This window comes from Phoenix dactylifera, chromosome 10, assembly GCF_051530095.1.
Source record: "Phoenix dactylifera cultivar Ajwa chromosome 10, Ajwa_hap1_PhDact_Kaust_v1.1, whole genome shotgun sequence".
NCBI lineage: Eukaryota > Viridiplantae > Streptophyta > Magnoliopsida > Arecales > Arecaceae > Phoenix > Phoenix dactylifera.
In genome coordinates, this window is record NC_143199.1 from 19,442,133 (window position 1) to 19,460,924 (window position 18,792).

An 18,792-nucleotide genomic window follows, 5' to 3' on the forward strand; every position below is an offset into this window, starting at 1 on the left:
CTCCACAAAGCGCGAGTCGACTATCTCAGACAGACAGAAACATGCATTTTCGATCGCGAAGCACGAGTCGACTTGAGTCAGGCGTGAGTCGCCTCCCACCTTTCAGATGAAGCGCGAGACGACTCCCAACAACTACGAGACGCCTCTCTCAGGCAGACAAAAAGTGTATTTCAAGTCGCAAAGCGTGAGTCGACTCGAATCAAGCGCGAGTCGTCTCCTATCTTTCGGACGAAGCGCGAGTCGCCTCCTCACTGGTACGAGACGTCTCTCTCAGACAAAGGCAGAGAACCATTTTTCGGAGTATCAACACGCGAGACGACTCCCGAACCGCGCGAGCCGACTCCAACAAAAATCGACCGATAACCTGTCAGCGAGATTCTGAGCCAGAGCTGACTCCAGAATCATGCGAGACGTCTCCCACTTTAGTCGAGCCGACTCCTGGACGGGCGAGATGACTCCAGGTTCAACAGACTTTTTGTCAGGAGTGTCAGGTGCGACAGAACAACTACCTTTTCGTGTCTAACGGCTAGTTTTTCAAAATAAAGTTATAAAAAGACCCGTTCTGAGTGAAACAACAACAAGAACGAAAAATCCAAACAAAGGAGATCAAGAAAATCATTTGCGTCAAGAGCTCAGAAGAACACTCAAAGGAAAATCGAGAGAAAGCAAATCTACATCGAAGAATCCATCCTTTCTCCACATCTGAGCTGAAATAGAAAGATCCTTCTTCGTTGACTTACTCGTGAGAGGATCCAGAAGAAAAGAAGCAGCATCTCAATCGACAAAAAATATGTGAGAAGCTTCTTTTCCCTATTCTCATTAAGATTGCTTTAACTGCTTTTTTAGAAGCTTGTATTCACACATTTACTTTTATATTTGGGTGCTTGATTCAATCAAGGGATTGAATCAAGAGGTCTAAGGTTGTAGTTGGTGATCCTTTGTGAAAACCAACCGGGTTGTTTGTGAGCTCGAGTAAAACAAACGGAGTGGTTGTTTGTGAGCCCGAGTAAAACAAACGGAGTGGTTGTTTGTGAGCCCAAGTAAAACAAACGGAGTGGTTCGTTGTGAGCCGGTAAAACAACAAGTTTGGTTGTGAGCTTGTAAAACAACCGTGCTGTAATTCTGGAATTACAGTGAAAGTCTCAAGTGAAGCTTGGGGAGTGGACGTAGGAGCAAGGGTAGCTCCGAACCACTATAAATCTTGTGTCTTTGTGCCGTGCTTTTCATTATCTCACTCTTCCCTTTCCTTTAGCATTTAAGATTGACACTTTAGTTTAATCACGATTTAATATTTCACATTTTTATTTACAACCCAATTCACCCCCCCTCTTGGGCTGCTTACTGGGCAACAAGTGGTATCAGAGCAGGTGCTCTTTAATAGCGATTATTGTCTTAGTCCCTTTTTGAGCAAAAGATCTAATGGAAACCCAATTTGGATTAACCTCAGGTGAAGGACAGTCAACCAATAGGCCACCCCTATTTAATGGAACAAACTATACCTATTAAAAAGCAAGAATGAGAATATTCATTCAAGCACAAGACTATGATGTTTGAAGCATTATTGTCAATGGGCCTTACATACCCTCACACACTGTCGATAATTTAGTAATTCCCATACCGGAAAAGGACTGGGATGAAAATGATAGAAAAAAGGCACAACTGAATGCCAAAGCTATGAATGTACTTTATTGTGCCTTAGATGCAAATGAATTCAATAGAGTATCAACATGTAACTCCGCTAAGGAGATTTGGGATAGACTTGAAATCACTCATGAAGGCACAAATCAAGTCAAAGAGTCAAAAATTAACATGCTAATGCATAAGTATGAATTGTTTAAAATGGAGCCATCTGAAAATATTACTTCCATGTTTACTAGATTTACTGATATCATTAATGGATTAAAGAGCCTTGGAAAAATATATTCTAACAGTGATCTTGTCAGAAAAATACTTCGCTCACTACCACGCTCTTGGGAGGCCAAAGTAACAGCAATACAAGAAGCCAAGGATCTCAACATTCTTCCTCTAGAAGAACTTCTTGGGTCACTGATGACACATGAACTCACCATGAAACAACATCTTGAGGATGAGGATCAGAAGAGAAAAGGAATAGCATTTAAGGCTTCTACCCAAAAGGAATGCAATGAGAGTAGTGATGAAGGAGAAGATGAGAACGAGGATGATGATATTGCCCTCCTCGCAAAAAAATTCAGTAAGTTTATGAGGAGAAGAAAGATGAACTTCAAAAGGAATCGATAGTAAGAAGTGAGATAGAAAAGGATAAGGAGAAAGGGAAAGATCCCTTAGTGTGCCATGAGTGTAAGAGACCCGGACATTTTAGACTAGATTGTCCGCTCTTGAAGAAACCGCAAAAGAAAAAGAAGAAGGCATTTGTTGCAATGTGGGGAGATAGCGACGAATCCTCATCTGAAGAAGAAGAACCCCAAGAAGTAGCCAACCTTTGCCTTATAGCTCAAGACAATGAGGTAAGCTCTAATGCATCACCTAATTTCACAGTCGATGAATTATATGAAGCCTTCATTGAATTAGTTAGTGATTACAAGAAACTTGGCATGAAAAATAAGGAGTTAAGAACTGAAAACAAAACTCTAACTGAATTATCTGAAAAATACAATGAAGAAAAACAATCCTTAACCAATGAAATGGAAATACTGAAATTTGAAAAACAGAAGAAGGTCAAACAAAATGAAGAACTGCTAAAAGAAAACCAAAATCTTAAAAAGGAAGAAGATAAGTATAAGTCAATTGTAGAAAAGTTTACTTGCAGCTCTGAAAAGCTAGCTATAATTCTAAATAGTCAAAGAGCTGTCTTTAACAAAGCCGGGCTAGAATTTAGGCCTAAAAAGGAACAAAAACTTTTAAAGAACTTTTTTGTCAAAGCAACCAAGGCTGAATCTAATGAACCTACATGCTTCTATTGTGGTAAACCCGGACATAAATCTTATGTGTGCAACTATAAACAAATATCAAAGAAAAGCAACATAAAGAAAATTTGGGTTCCAAAAGAATCCACTCACACTAACCATGAAGGACCCAAGAAGACTTGGGTACCTAAAGTTTTTTGATTCTCATACAGGTATGTCTTGCAGCCAACCAAGCTAAAAGAAATTGGTATCTTGATAGTGGCTGCTCAAGACACATGACCGGGTCAAGGATCAATTCGTCACCCTCGAGTCAAAAGAAGGAGGAGTTGTAACCTTTGGTGACAATGGCCAAGGTCAAATCATTGGTATTGGTAAAATTCAGATCTCTCCCTCTACATTTATAGATAATGTGTTGTATGTAAATGGATTAAAGCACAATCTAATTAGCATTAGTCAATTGTGTGATAAAGATTTCAAAGTCACCTTTGAAGCCTCACTATGCACCGTCGCTAATTCAACAAATAATGATACTATTTTTGTAGGACACAGGCATGGTAATGTTTATATGATAAACTTAGATGAACTTGTAAGAAGTAGTCAATGTCTAGTAGTCACAAATGCAAAAGACAATGAAACTAGTTGGTCATGGCATCGCAAGTTAGGACATGCAAGTATAGACTTAATCTCCAAATTGATTAACAAGGAACTAGTTAAAGGCATACCTAAGATGAACTTTGAAAGAGACAGAGTATGTAGGGCTTGTCAATTAGGAAAACAGACAAGAAGTTCATTCAAGTCTAAAAATGATACATCAACTTCTAGGCTCGTAGAATTGCTTCATATGGATCTTTTTGGACCAACTAGGACCACTAGCTTAGGAGGAAAGAAGTATAGCTTCGTAATAGTGGATGACTACACTAGGTAAACATGGGTAATGTTTCTAACGCATAAAGATGAAACCTTTCCAATCTTCCTAAAATTCTATAGGAAAGTCCTAAATGAAAAATGAACAACCATTATCTCTATAAGGAGTGATCATGGGACTGAATTTGAGAATAGACTGTTTGAGGAATTTTGTGATGAAAATGGAATCAATAACACTTTCTCAGCACCCAGGACACCTCAACAAAATGGAGTAGTAGAAAGAAAAAATAGAACTCTAGTAGATATGGCCAGAACAATGCTATGTGAGGAAAATCTTCCAAAATATTTTTGGGCTGAAGCGGTGAATACAGCATGCTATATTTTAAACAGAGTTTCCATCAGACCAATCCTTAAGAAAACTCCCTATGAGCTTTGGAAAGGTAAAAGACCAAATATTAGTCACCTTCATGAGTTTGGTTGTATGTGCTACATACACAATAATGATAAAAGCAATCTAGAAAAGTTTGATTCAAAATCAGATGTTGGAATATTTTTAGGATACTCATTAACTAGCAAAGCCTATAGGGTGTTTAATAAAAGAACTTTGGTTGTTGAGGAGTCAGTACATGTAGTTTTTGATGAGAACTCTAGTAATTCACTTAGGATGGATGAACCTGAAGATGACACAGGAATTCTGGAAAATGAGGTTGAAAGAATAACTCTTAAAGATCCATCAAATTCCAACAGTAAAGAAGATATTAGACAAGTTGAAAATCAAGTAGTTGAAAGATTAGATTATAATTTACCTAAGGAGTGGAAATATGCAGCTAGCCATCCCAAAGAATTAATAATAGGCGATCCGGCATATCAAATTAAGACAAGGGCATCTCTTAGAAATGCAAATAACTACTTAGCCTTTGTCTCTCAAATTGAACCCAAGACTCTAGAAGAAGCAAAAGAAGATGCAAATTGGGTAAATGCCATGCAAGACGAATTAAACCAATTTACAAGAAACAATGTGCCACGACCCCCACCCCGCTTCCGGCGGGCGGCCGCGATGGTCCTATGGTGCGGGTAGGCATAAGGCCACCAGCCACCACGTAGAACTCTACTTACTTATCAAAATCATCAATAAATCTTAAAAATTTTGGCATGATACATGCACAAAATGATCACCTTTCCTATATTGACCTGTCAGGATTATCTCAATACATACAACAACACTACCTGTCAGAGCAGCAATCATATATCCTGTCATAATATAAGTCTGGACAACACATATATCATCACAAGCATAAACTCATATGTATATAAAAAGACTGGTTCCCATTTCATCCATGGTCAAACCCATATCCACAACATGATCTATGTCCATAACTGTACACTATATACAACTGAAGGTTTATAATACACCAACATATATAAACCTCTAATCTACTCTATACTATGCTATGGAGCGACACAGCTAGCAGGCAACCTTTAATCCTGCTCTTCTTTATACATCACCTGGCCTGCAACAAAAACATCAAACTGGGAAATGAGTATATAAATACTCAGTGAGTGGAGTGGAGAGTACTATGCACATGAGACAGAACATAAATCATGGCTCGAGGTGAAATTTCAAGAGCATATGAATAGTGGTCAATAACAAGATGTACATGAACTCAACATATGAAATATGGAGTAAATCATTACAATATCACTATAGTCATAGTCAACTCATCTGGAGCATATATAGAATAATCAAATAAGCATGTATGATAACATTAATATGCTCAACAGGTCATAATACTGAAACATATAAATCAGGTGTCAATAGGCTGAATCATCAACAAGACAACTATCGGGAGGTGGGTCTTACGCCCCAGGCGAACCACAACAACTTCCTACTGTCACATGCATATGTAGAAATATAACACCACACAATAATACAAATGTTGGCCAGTATCCAGAACAGAAATCCATAGAAAACCATGAGACTCATCTCACATCTGAATACTAAATGGCACCTCGCGGGAATTCTACATCCGCGGAAAGCCTACTGCACCTCGCGGGGACTTACTATGCCCGGCGGAAAGCAAATAAATGTCATAGGACTGGCCGATCCTACGCCTAGGGCATATCCCCCCTAGAAAGGGACTGGGCTGCGTCCACCCAGGGGACAACTATGTGCACATAGGTCGATGACTAACCCCATCGACTATAGGTGTCCTGTAGATACTGCCAAGCCATGCATAAATGACATAATGCACCCTCCCAATACTCAACTATAAAGCACCATATCCATAAGTAGCTGACACCATACCCATAGGACAAATAGGATTCCAAACCTAATACGTCGAGAGATCCTATCCCACATGCTATGTCATCTATAGCAGCCTCATATCCACCGTAACCTCAAGAACTTCATCTCCTATATGCAATCATATGCTCACAGTCTCTCGATCGTGAATTGTGGTCTCTATCTTTTATGGCATGAGTGAACTAGGACTCTTCGGTGAATCGAATCCTACCCTAGGGTTGAGCCATACGCGGTGGTCTAACCTCCTCCCTGGCCACCAAATGCATCATCACTGATACCCCCATGTGACCGTGAGCATTAGGGATCCCTGATATCATAATCTACCTCCCCCACTCTCCCCAATAGGGCCTTGCCTTTGCCTTTCCCTTTCTTCTTAGCTGCTTTCTTTTTTGTCCCACCTCACTCTGACTGACTATGCAGTGATGATCAACCATGTCCTCCTGACTGGCTAGACTAGGTAATATGGTGTCCTCATCCGAGCATCTCTCGATCAAATCGCTTGAAGGATGTTTTGGATATGGAATCATCTGATGATTTGATCCCTGAGAATCCTAATGTTATTTTGATGTTCACAAAGCCATTGAGGTCATATGTAGTACTAATGCTTTTAATTCAATTGATCTAGTACATAAATAGTTAAGAAAGAAAGAAATGATACATGCTTGATACGCTCTATATATGCAATTAAAACAACTCTCAAAAACTTATCTAAAAATAAATTATATTGGAAGAACTTGAGGAAAGAACTAATTTACAGTTTAATAAACCTTAGAGTCAAATTCTCTTGATTGAAGCTCAATTCTAACATTTACATGCTTCATGAGCTTAAACATTAATGTGCCAAACATCCTAAGAAGAAAGAAATAATTTGTAATGTTGTTACTTCATGATTATATGTTTTAAGTGCAAATCTAACTTTGAAGTGCAGAATTTCAGTGTTAGAGTCGACCCTAGAAAGATTAGAGTCGACCCCAGGAAGTTTGAAACCAACCCTGGCACATTTGACATACTTGGCACAGAAACACTGTAGCTGGGGTCGACCCGCGAAAAGCTGCGGTCGACCCGAGAACACTGTAGCTGGAATGCAAAAAAATATACTCTCTGAATTTTCTGTCAGGGCCGATCCCAAAAGTATTGGGGTCGACCCCAACACTGTTGAGCTGACCCTAGAAGAGTAGGGGTCGACCCCAGTGAAGGTGGGGTCGACCCGAGCAGAATTGGGGTCGATCCGAGCACGACTGACAGCATAACGGCTAGTTGTGCAGAAGTACTTTTTGGGCTTTCAACGGCTATAAACGGCTAGTTTCTTCAATCCAATGGCTAGAAAGAACTATTTGGAGGTTGGAGAAGTATTTAAGAGCCACCATTCATCAAGGGAAGGCATCATGGTGGAATAAAAGAGTGCATTCAAGAGAAAAGCCAAGTTTAGAGATATTCATCTTTTTGCTTCATCCCAAATCCAAAAGAAGTGTGTTGAGCAGAATTCAAGTGCCTTCAAGAGCTCAACCAATTCATTGAAGAGTGAAGTAATCTCAACAAAGAAGAGAAGAGAATCTACAAAGCGATAATTATTTTCTTATCTCTTCTTTTAGTGCATAATTGTCTATTTGCTCATTTAGGAGCTTTAAACTTCTTTTCTATTTTTCTTTGTAAGGTTGTTGGTGAGTCCGTAAAACCAACGGTGTAGGTTGTTGGTGAGCCCGTAAAACCAACAGTATAGGTTTGTTGGTGATCCCATAAAACCAATTGTAAAGGTTTTGGATTATGAGCCCGAAAAACAATCTAACTGTAATCTGAGGGATTATAGTGAATTCCCAAGGGGAGGCTTGGGGAGTGGACGTAGGTGCTTGGGGTGCACCGAACCACTATACATTGCCTTGTTTGTGTTGTGCTTGTTCTTGTATTTATTCTTGCTTTATATTTAATTCTTGCTCTAGGGTAAGTTCGCACAAGTAACTTAAGAAAGCTTCCACCGCTCTTAACAAGAAAACTTTTAAAACACCAAAAATTTAGAAAAACCCAATTCACCCCCCCTCTTGGGTTGTCACCTTAGGCAATAAGTGGTATTAGAGCAGGTGCTCTAAGGTTAATTATTGATCTCATGATCAAGAGCCAAAGATCATGACAACTCAAATAGATAGTTTTCTAGGAGAGGGACAATTAATTGATAGACCTGCACTATTTAATGGCATAAACTACACATATTGGAAAGCACGCATGCGCATTTTCATTCAAGCACATGACTACGATCTGTGAAATATCATAGTCAATGGGCCACACATAAACATCAATCATAAAAAAAAAATGGCTCAGCAAAATGCAAAAGCCATGAATATTCTATATTATGCATTAGATGATAGTGAACTTAATTGCATATCTTTTTGCACAACTGGTAAGAAAATATGGAATATGCTTGATGTCAAATATGAATGCACTAACAAATCTGAAACATCATGTGTAGAAGAAGAGCAGTATCATATTGCAAATCCATGCTTCATGGCACATGAAAATGAGATACATGAGGTACATGCTGAAACTGAAAGCGATTTTACATTTGATGAACTTCATGATGCCTTTTCTGATTTGTATTTAGCATATAAGAAACTTATTTGTAAGAACAAGAACTTGAAGAATGAAAATCAAATCCTAATAGATGAAAAACTGAAACTAACTAATAAAACTGAAATCTTAATTAAAGAAAATAAAGAACTAAATCAAAAAAATCAACTTCTCACTAAGAGCCATGATAGACTTAAGAAGAACAATAAATTGCTTTCATAAGATAATGAAAAATTAACTAAAGAAGTTGATAATTTGAAACCTATTGTTAAAAGATTCACTCTCAGCTCTGAAAAACTGAATTTAATGATAGAAAACTCAAGAGCTGTATATGACAAAGCTGGAGTAGGATATCAACTTTGATATATCCAAAAATCTTTCAAGAATATGTTTATTAAATCCTCTTCTATCCATCCTAAAACAATTTTTCACAAATCTGGAAAAATTAATAAGCAGAAACAGAAAACTGAAAATTCATTATCTGTTAAATCTATGTTGTTTAAATTTAATAAGAGTATGCAGAAGTATATTACTTGTAATCCTAAAACCTGTAAACTAATAAACAAAATGGCAATTAAGAGAATATGGGTTTCAAAAGGAACAATTATTGCTAATCTGCAAGGACCTAAAAAAGCTTGGGTCCCCAAGTTGAAAATCTGATTATTTTTCAGCAGGCGTGTCTAGCTACCCAAGGCTCCAATGAAAGATGTTATCTGGACAATGGGTGTTCTAGACACATGTTAAAGAATGAAACTTAAAATGTGATTAAGAAAAGCAATTAAAATGAAAGAAATAAATTCAAATCCCTCCATCTTTCTATTTTTTTTACTTTACTTATCGATGGATAATTTGCTAATGCTTAATCTATTTTCTTAGAATAACTCCTTCAATTCTTTATATGCTTGATTGAGAGTTGTTTTAATATCCATAGCATCATCTTCTATGGAATATAGACATATGAATGTGTACTTGGTATACTCTTGAAAAACATAATTTATGAATACCAAGACTAAAGAAACTTATTTTGACATATAAAATTAACTCATGCTAGTATGGACTTGATTTCGAAAGACATTGTCATTAGTATACTTAGATTAATTTCTGCAAAGTCAAAATTTGCTATGCGTGTCATTTAGGAAAACAAACTAGAATCATTTCTGAATCTAAAAATATTATTTTTACCTTTTAATCTTTGAAAATTCTCCATAAGAACTTATTTGGATTCCTAGGATTGTGAACCTAGAAGATAAGCTTCTTGATTTTATAATTGTAAATGATTCTTCAAAGCTAACGTTGATTTTGTTCTTGGCACTTAAATTGAAATAGTTTCTGCATTGGCACAAACTTACAAAAGGTTTCAAATAAAAAAGTTTGCAAATTGTGAAAATACAGACGTATCATTGCATAGTTTTGAAAACCAATGTCTTGTTAAGTTTTGCACAAAAAATGATATTGAATACAATTGTTTCTCCACCAAGACATCATTGCACATTGGGTTTATAAAAAGTAAAAATAGAACTTTTGAAGAAATGTGATGGACAATACCATGAGATAGTAATTTACATAATTGATTCTGATTATAGCTATCATCATAGCTTATCATGTTATAAGATTTCTATTAAATTTTTTTTTTCAAAAATCTCTTATGAACTCATAAAAAAAAACAGAAAATCAAATGTTGCATACTTTCATGTTTTTCAGTTATACATATTATGTTCTCAACAATGAAAGATATGCCAAATCTGATAAAACGAATGTTTCTTTGGATATTACTCTTCAAACAATGCATATAGAATCCTCAATGAAAAGATACTAGTTGTAGAAATATCAATTTATACTATTCTTATCAAAACTAGATCTTTTATTGAGAATATAGTTTATCATTTTGCTTTTATGTTACAATCTGAATCATAATCAGAATTTTTAATAGAAATAACTGTTTAAGATAATTTGATCAAAACTTAACTTGGATATCTTATTAATAATTATCTTTAGCAAATAGAATCTAAGCTAAATTGATTCTGAAAACAAAAAAAAAAATTAATTTGACCTTGATGAATCTTTCTATTGCCTCACATGCTTGTCCTTGAACCATCTTGCTTAATGAAACTGTCTCTTTAGTTTAAGTGACTTGTGTTTGCTTATATTTAGGCAATCTCTTGAGTAGAGTGACTCAATATTCAATTATTGTCATGTCTTATGTTGAGTCGTCTAGTTAAGAAATATGTTATATGAATGTTTTGTATCTTGAAAAAACTAATGACTTTCCTTCAAAAAAGAAAACGACAAAATCTTAATCTGTTTGTTTTCCGAGATCACAAACAATCCAGTCAATTTTCACAGGTTCACCAACCAAAACCTTTACACGTTTGTTTTTCGGGCTCACAAACAACCCAGACAGTTATTTCAGGTTCACCAACCAAAACCTTTATCCTTGTTGAATCCCCTGATTCAACAACTTCCAATTTAGGTTTGGAGGAACCTTTATTAGTTTTAGAACAATTGAAACTGTTACAGCAGAGTTAAAACTAAGTAATAAATATTGTAACAAAGTAAATAAAGCTTCAAAATAAATGAACAATAAATATAAATCTGAAGCTTTGTAGATGGTTGTTGGCTGCGGTTGAATGTCTTAATTGTACAGCAGCAGCTTGTTGAATATCTGATAGTCAGTTTTAAAGACCACGCAATAGCACGTATCTAGTAGGATAGTGATTACGGATATCGATCCACAGGGATTGGGGTACAATTGTTTTCTTAAAAATAATATTTGAAAAAGAGAGTTTGTGAGGACTATTGAACTAAATAATTTAAAAGAAATGCAATTAAAATGATATCAGTTGAGAGAGCCTAGGGCAAGGAATTCACCACTAACATCGTAACAAGGATTATTTGTATTTTAATTTATCTTGGATTATCATGCAAATTGGCTACAAGCCCTATAAGCATTCAAATAAAAATTCACTGAAGTAATTTTTAGGAAAATCCATCTTCAGTAGGCATGAAATGTCTACCCTAAAATAAGGTGGCAGGACACTGCATCTTCCTTAAGCATGGATTATCTTTATACTCACTCAGTGATCATGAAAAAACAGTTGTACGAACATCATATTTAAAGTCACAGAGATTAAATATGAGATGAAAGAAAAATATTCATTTAAGAGTAAGAGGATTCATACAACTCCAAGAACAGAAATTAAAGATACAAAAATCCTTATTTCTCTGTTACAGCTTCATCCAGCCCTAGTGAGGAGATCAGCCTAGCATATAGTTGTGGACGACAGCAGCAGCGCGAAGAGCTTCCATCGCGACCAGAACTTCTTTCTTTCTTCCTTCGGCTCTTTCCTCTCCCGTCGCAACTCCCCTCTCTAGCACTTCATTTTTTTTTCTTTCTGTGGGAAGTTCTTCCCAGAATACCCCAAAGTATTCTTCCTCCTTTTACTCTATGGGATTTGGCCTGAGAGAAGATTGCCACGAAGAGGAGAAATCTCTCCCTTTTATAGCCTCCCCAGCCCACTGTTTTTACCTCCTGTGGCTGTTCTGAAGCAAGGGAGATAAGAACATGGGATTCATGCGAGAGCTGATCACGGGAAGTTGATACGTTGCTGAGATTCTGCTGGTTGGAATCAATCCATGAACGAGAGAAAGGGTAGAGGCTGCTGACGTGGATGCAGGGGATGAGAGCGGAGTACCCAGACGTGGAAGGAACTGGGACGGCTGAGAAAATCCAGAAGGAGTTTGGGATGAATCTGGAAGAAGTTGGCTTGATTCGGAAGAGGAGAGATACTCGGAGGGTACGCGGAGAGGACTCGATTGGGAATGCAGGGGATTTTGTTTTGAAGCAGGGGAACCCGACGCTGCTGGATGGAGTTGATCCGGACGCGTGGAAGATGAACACAGGCGCGAGGGGAAGAACGTGTGGATTCGGTTGGGATCATTTGAGCGGGGGAGATGCTGGGATTTGGGTTCATCCCGTGGATCATGCGGCTCTGTTTCGAAACAGGGGAAGAAAGGGATGACTTGGAAGGAGCTTTGGATGCGGAACTGGGAACGGCATGCAAACAGGATGGAGATCCGATGGAAAGATGAACATGAGATGCTTAATTTTTGGAGAGGTTAGACTCTGTTCTGGGATGCAGGGGATCCGGAAGGCTTTGATTTGGATCCTTGAGGGGGCGGCTGGAGAATTTGGCTTGATCCTTGGATGCAGGGGATAATGTTCACGGTTGAGAGAAGATGCCGGAAGAAGTGGACGCGCTCAGAAGATTGTTTGCTTGGCATGTATCGCGGGAGGAAGCTGGATAAGGATCAATCCGGAACACTGGGTTGGTTCGGAAGATGGCTGGGACGTGATCCACGGAATGGGGAGAGGATGACGCTGAAATGGAGACATGAGAGGATCTCGGAGGTTGATGGGATGCTGGGATTCGTTCATAACCGGGAAGAGATTTGATCTTGACATTGGGGCAAATCTCACGGACGGCTAGAACGCATGGATGAAGGGAGTTTGGATTTGGCTCATGGTTGATCCGTGAGATAAAGATGAACTCGGAACAGGGGAACTGGGAGCTGATCCTTGAATCGCGGACAGGAGGGAAGACACGCGGAGGAAATGCATGAGATGAGCGGAAGCCTGGGCTTTATCCATGGGTGGTGGGACTCCGTTCCGAACGGGATGAAATCTGAGCGTTTCGCAAGGCTTATCCCGCCTGAGAAAGGAACTTGAGGGAACTCTGATACGTGGAAGGATTAGATGGATAATTTGTTTGCAAAGTAATCCCGTCATCCAAGTGTTCATGATCATCCTTTTGAAATCCCATGTACTTTGGCATATAGGCATGTGTCACTCGGGATGGCCGCCACGTGTGCTCTAGCGTGATCAGTCTTCATGGTTATGAGCCAGATATGTTGCCCAGTAGATACAACCCAAGAGGGGGGGTGAATTGGGTCTTTTAAAACTTTTGTACTACTTCTAAAACTTTTCAATTAATTATGCTAAGTTGTATAGATGCACAGTGGAATTTAAACTTAGCAACAGTTTGATTTATTGAATGAGACTTGATTAAGTAAATTAAATATACTTGCAACTAAAGGATGCATGGATAAGAGTTAAGCAAGCAATTTATCTAAGTAAGTAGGTGAGCAAGTTAGACAATGACAAAAAGCATCACAAACACAACAAACATATAGTGGTTCGGTGCACCCCAGCACCTACATCCACTCCCCAAGACCTCTTGGAAATTTCACTATAATCCTCCAGATTACAGTCCGGTAGTTTTGCGAGTGCACTAGCCAACTCGTTGTTTTACACCGGGCTAACAACAAACCCTACAATCCGGTAGTTTTTCGAGTGAACTACCCAACTCGTTGTTTTACCCCGGGCTAACAACGAACCCTACAATCCGGTAATTTTTCGAGTGAACTACCCAACTCGTTGTTTTACCCCGGGCTAACAACGAACCCTACAATCCGGTAGTTTTTCGAGTGAACTACCCAACTCGTTGTTTTACCCCGGGCTAACAACGAACCCTACAATCCCCCAATTTTAACTTAGGCTTGGGACGCCTATCCCTTGTTCCAAGTCCCTTGACTGAAACAAGCTCAATATTCAAACGTTTTACAAAAGATTTGAAAGCTCTTAAGAAGCAAATATAACAATGAGAAACAATAAAATCGGAAGAACCCTTTTTGCCGTTGGAAGCGTGGATGATGGTGGTTCTTCTGATGTGGATCACGTTGGCTTGAATGCGAGCTTTGATTGCCAAGTGGGAGTGAGTAGATGAGCTCGAAATCAGATGGGAAAACTTGAATGCACTTGATTTCTCCTCTTGAAAGCTCTAACTCCCTTGAACCTCTTTTTCTTTCTTCTCTCTTGAATGATCTCGTGTTGGGTTGGTGAGAAGTTGTTTTGAAGCACTTAAGAGCTCCCTTTTATAGCCCAAAAAGCAAATATAGCCGTTAGAGATAAAGTAAAAGAGATTTGAAATTCAAACCAAACCTGTAAAAGTTGTCAGTCGCGTCCCAGGCGTTCCGGGGACGTCTCCGCTTCAACGAGAGACGTCTCGGCTACAAGATTTTACTTTTTACGTTGTCTGGGGTCGACTCGGCACTTTACGGGGACGACTCTGCTTGTTTGCACTTTTTGAATGGGGACGACTCCGCTGTCTCGGGGTCGACTCCGCTTCTTTATCTCCGAAAAACATGTCCTCTGGAATTCCCTGAGAGAGCCGACTCCGCTTTTTCAGGGGACGTCTCCGGACGTGCTAGTTTTTCCTGTTTGTGCCAGAGACGTCTCTGAGACCATCAGGAGACGTCTCGGCTATCCCTGATCTGTTTTCTTCATCTCAAAAATTCTTCAATAAATCCATAAAAATTATGGGAACTTGCCTAGACATTTCTTAACAATATTCTTAATAAAGCACATGAAATTCTCAATTAAATTGTTAAGATAAATGGTATTATACTCTAGTGTTTTGTATTCATCAAAATCCATTAGGGGATCAACAATCTCCCCCTTTTTGATGATGACAAAACACTGAGTATATGCAAAATTCGAAATTTAAACATATACACAGTATTTGATCAGATATACAAGTCTAATGTTTTGATTAGAGCTAGATACAATGTGCATAATTCAAAATAGTCAATTTTCAGTTCTATCCTTATGCATAAAATTGATCTTAATAGCTCTTGAGCAATTTTAGCAGATCAACTGAATTTGAATCAAGTTAAAATGAAATATTGATGCTAAAGATAATTGAAGGCTAAGTTCTTTTTGACTCCCCCTTTCTTTTCCAGAAGGGCAATTATCTTAAAGCCAATATTCTTCAATTTTATCTTTTCTAATTCAACTTTGGAGTATGAATTTCGTATTTTGCATTCCATATTGGTTCTACTCCCCCTTTTTGACAAAAACTTGGAGTAAATGCAACACATAAAGCATTATGAGCATATACTCAGATATTTCTCCCCCGTTTTGACAACATCAAAAAGATAGTGAAACATTAAGCACAAAGATAAGAATGCTCAAGGCAATAATGTTAGAAAAATATAAATGAGCATAGATCAGAGCCATTTCGGATAATTTCAGAGCAAATTATGATGAGAGCACATCTAATGTGATTCCAAGGATAGTTTTCAACTCAAGTGTAGATGGAATCTTTCTTAAGTTAATTCAAGAAGTACCACAAATGATATTCAAGGAAAGCACGAATGGAAATCTAACATTTCTTCAATAATAAGTATGAAAGCTTGTTCATTTAAGATCTTTTGCCCAATATATTAAGTATTTTATCAACATGAGAGCAATTTAACTAATTTTCAGAGTATAAGAGCAGTATATTAAGTATGATTGCAAAGTTCTTTTATGGTGTAAAAATATTGTGGCATAAATGCCAAAAACATGAATTCATGCAATTTATGAGATATCTTAGAGCATACATAAAATTCAAAGCTTTGAAGGTTCTTATAAAGACTTTAATCCTTTAAAAAAGAAAACACATTTTGGTACATATAATAATGAATTGGCATAAAAATTGAAGTTCTAGAGAACAAGCCAATAAGAACTCATCAGTAAATTCCAAAAATTGGTTTTCTAAGAGATACTCAAAAAAATTCAACACATTATTCTCCCCCTTTTTCATTAAGTTAGAGGCTCTTAAGATCAACTGTTTGAATTGCAATTTGGTTCATGATTTATGCATAAGATATATTAACCAAATAATAAGCCTCAAGGTGTATCATAAAGATTTTCAGATTTAAATTTCAAATGATACATATTGGAGAGTATTAGGATCACTTCTCATTTAGTATTCTTTCTCTCTCCTTTAGTTATAGATTTATGCGATTAAGTTCCATAAGATCTCTCCTTCTGAAATTTTCTTTCTCCCCCTCAATTGATCATTCCATTTAAGAGTTTAGAATTTGAAGATAATGTTCAATAAAATTGTCAATCTCCAAAATATATTTTCTATAAGTTTCAGCTTATTTTCATAAGACTCAAGGTTTGAGATAAGACAACCTTTATAGAACTCATCTCAAGGTATAAACTTATTATATAATTAAAGCAAGTCTTGCAATATAAGGAGGTTCATCAAAATCAATCCATAAAAATCAAGGTATGCTTCAAATTAAAGTAACTTTAGGATAGGATACTGAATATCTAAAGCTCCCCCTCAAAAGATGCATTCTTCTTTAATCATTCTTTTCTATTGTTGAATTTCAGATTTTAATGATAAACGTGAATAAAACTGAAATTCTATGATATCGAGAATGTAGAGTAATCTAGCATTATTCAAAATTTGTAGCAATTACTCTTTCTAATCCTTCAAGAATAAGTTATGCTTTTTCTTAATCTTAGAGAAAATGTATAGAAATATTAATCAGAAAATGATTCATTTGAAGCTCAGTTTCTTTCAAAAGCATTTACATTTTCTTTCTTTTAAGAATCATTTGAGTGAGCTGAAATATTTCTAGCTTTAAGATCATTCACTCTATATATAAATTCTGATGGAAGTCTTTAAGAATGTAGGAGAGAAAACATATAGATGATCATTGAGGTATATATATTTATAGAACTCAATTTCTTAATCATAGTTTTTCAGCAATGTATACATGAAACACAATAAATCTTTTTAATATCTAAATAAAATCATATATTTAGAAACATTTGTTCGCAATCAAGATCGTTGAAAAATACATCACTTAAACCAGTTTTAGTACATTTTAAAGATAAGAAATGATATGTTTCAGATGCGTATCGGGGCAAACAATCAAGGCATTAGAATTTCTCTATTTTTTTTAAACTGTAGTTTTTATCTATAAATCATATTGAGTTTAAGCTTTTATACAAAATCAGATTCTGAATTTCATAAAGATTTTCAATAGAGGCTTTCAAAATCATAATTTAAGATATGTATCTTCCACATTGTAGCTCATCTTAAATTACCAAGATTGAAAACACATATTTCAATAACATTAGATCACTTTCAGAGTCTTTGTATTTAATATTGAGTTTCGATACAAAATGGAGGATATTTTAACAAGTATTAGGATATTATATATCAAAGTTAGGCAAGTTGAGAGATAGATCAAGATCAATTCATTTTGCCTAAATAGAGATATCTTTCTCTTCTTCTTTTTACAGATTTATTCAACTTTCAGATTTTAAAGATGATTGTGACCGACAAATCTGAAATTTCTTTTCAATAATACCAAAAAAAAATTTATGCAGTATTTCAAACATTCAATCAAATTATCCAACCATGAAGCATTACAAAATATTGAGAACCGTTAATTCAAAACATCATGCCACATGCATAATATATTATGTGTTAAGTCATGCATTAAAATATTAAGAAAAAGAATGTCAAGGATCAAAATCAATTCTTTTCAAATAAACTCCCCCTATATAATTTTGCACTGATTTCATCCTTAAAGTGTGTTTTCAAGTGATTAAAAATTTGACTTGATTCTTCTTATATACTTTCATTTACTTTGTCTTTCATTTTTAACTTTCTTATGCTCTATACTCTATTTGCTCCCTATCCGGTGGAGTTGGGAAGGGGCACGAGGTACTACCACTAGCCTCCCTCTTGTGCCGTCCCTAATATGCCCTACACCGAATAGTTGGGTCAAATAGTGCCGGGTACTACCACTAGCCTCCCCATTGGCACCATCCCTATGATGAGCAATATAGAAATGTTAAAATGTTTACTTCAAACTCTTCCTGTTTAAGTGTAATTAATTACGAATTTTATCCCTTCCAAAAGAATGCTCACACAAGTCTCACAAATGTGCCGAATATATTATGCTTGTTTTGCTTTTCCTTAAGATTGGAGTAATTGCCTTTACTTAGATTTTACTTCTCTTGAATAATATCCATTTTCTTTTCTTTATCTCTCTCTTTTTGTTATTCTCAAGTAATTTGCATGAAAGAGCAGAATAAGGAAATAATCTTATGTATCATATAGATGTATATCATGCAAACAACATTTTCATTGTGCTCAAGGATTCATAACTTCTCACAAGTTATTTTAAATCAAAATTTTAAGCATTTACTTGTGTATTTCATGGTTATGATATAGGCAATGAAATATTTTAGTTTGAGCAAACCATGAAACAATTGTCTAAAAGCATAAGTCAATTAATGCATATATAGACATGATGTCTAGAAATTAATAT

At 36.6% G+C, this 18,792-nt stretch overlaps 1 pseudogene; it reads left to right on the forward strand.

Moving 5' to 3' along the window:
• Window positions 1-1,419: 1,419 nt before the first annotated feature.
• On the forward strand, window positions 1,420-2,791 carry LOC149752718 (uncharacterized; annotated as a pseudogene).
• The last annotated feature ends 16,001 nt before the right edge of the window (window positions 2,792-18,792 follow it).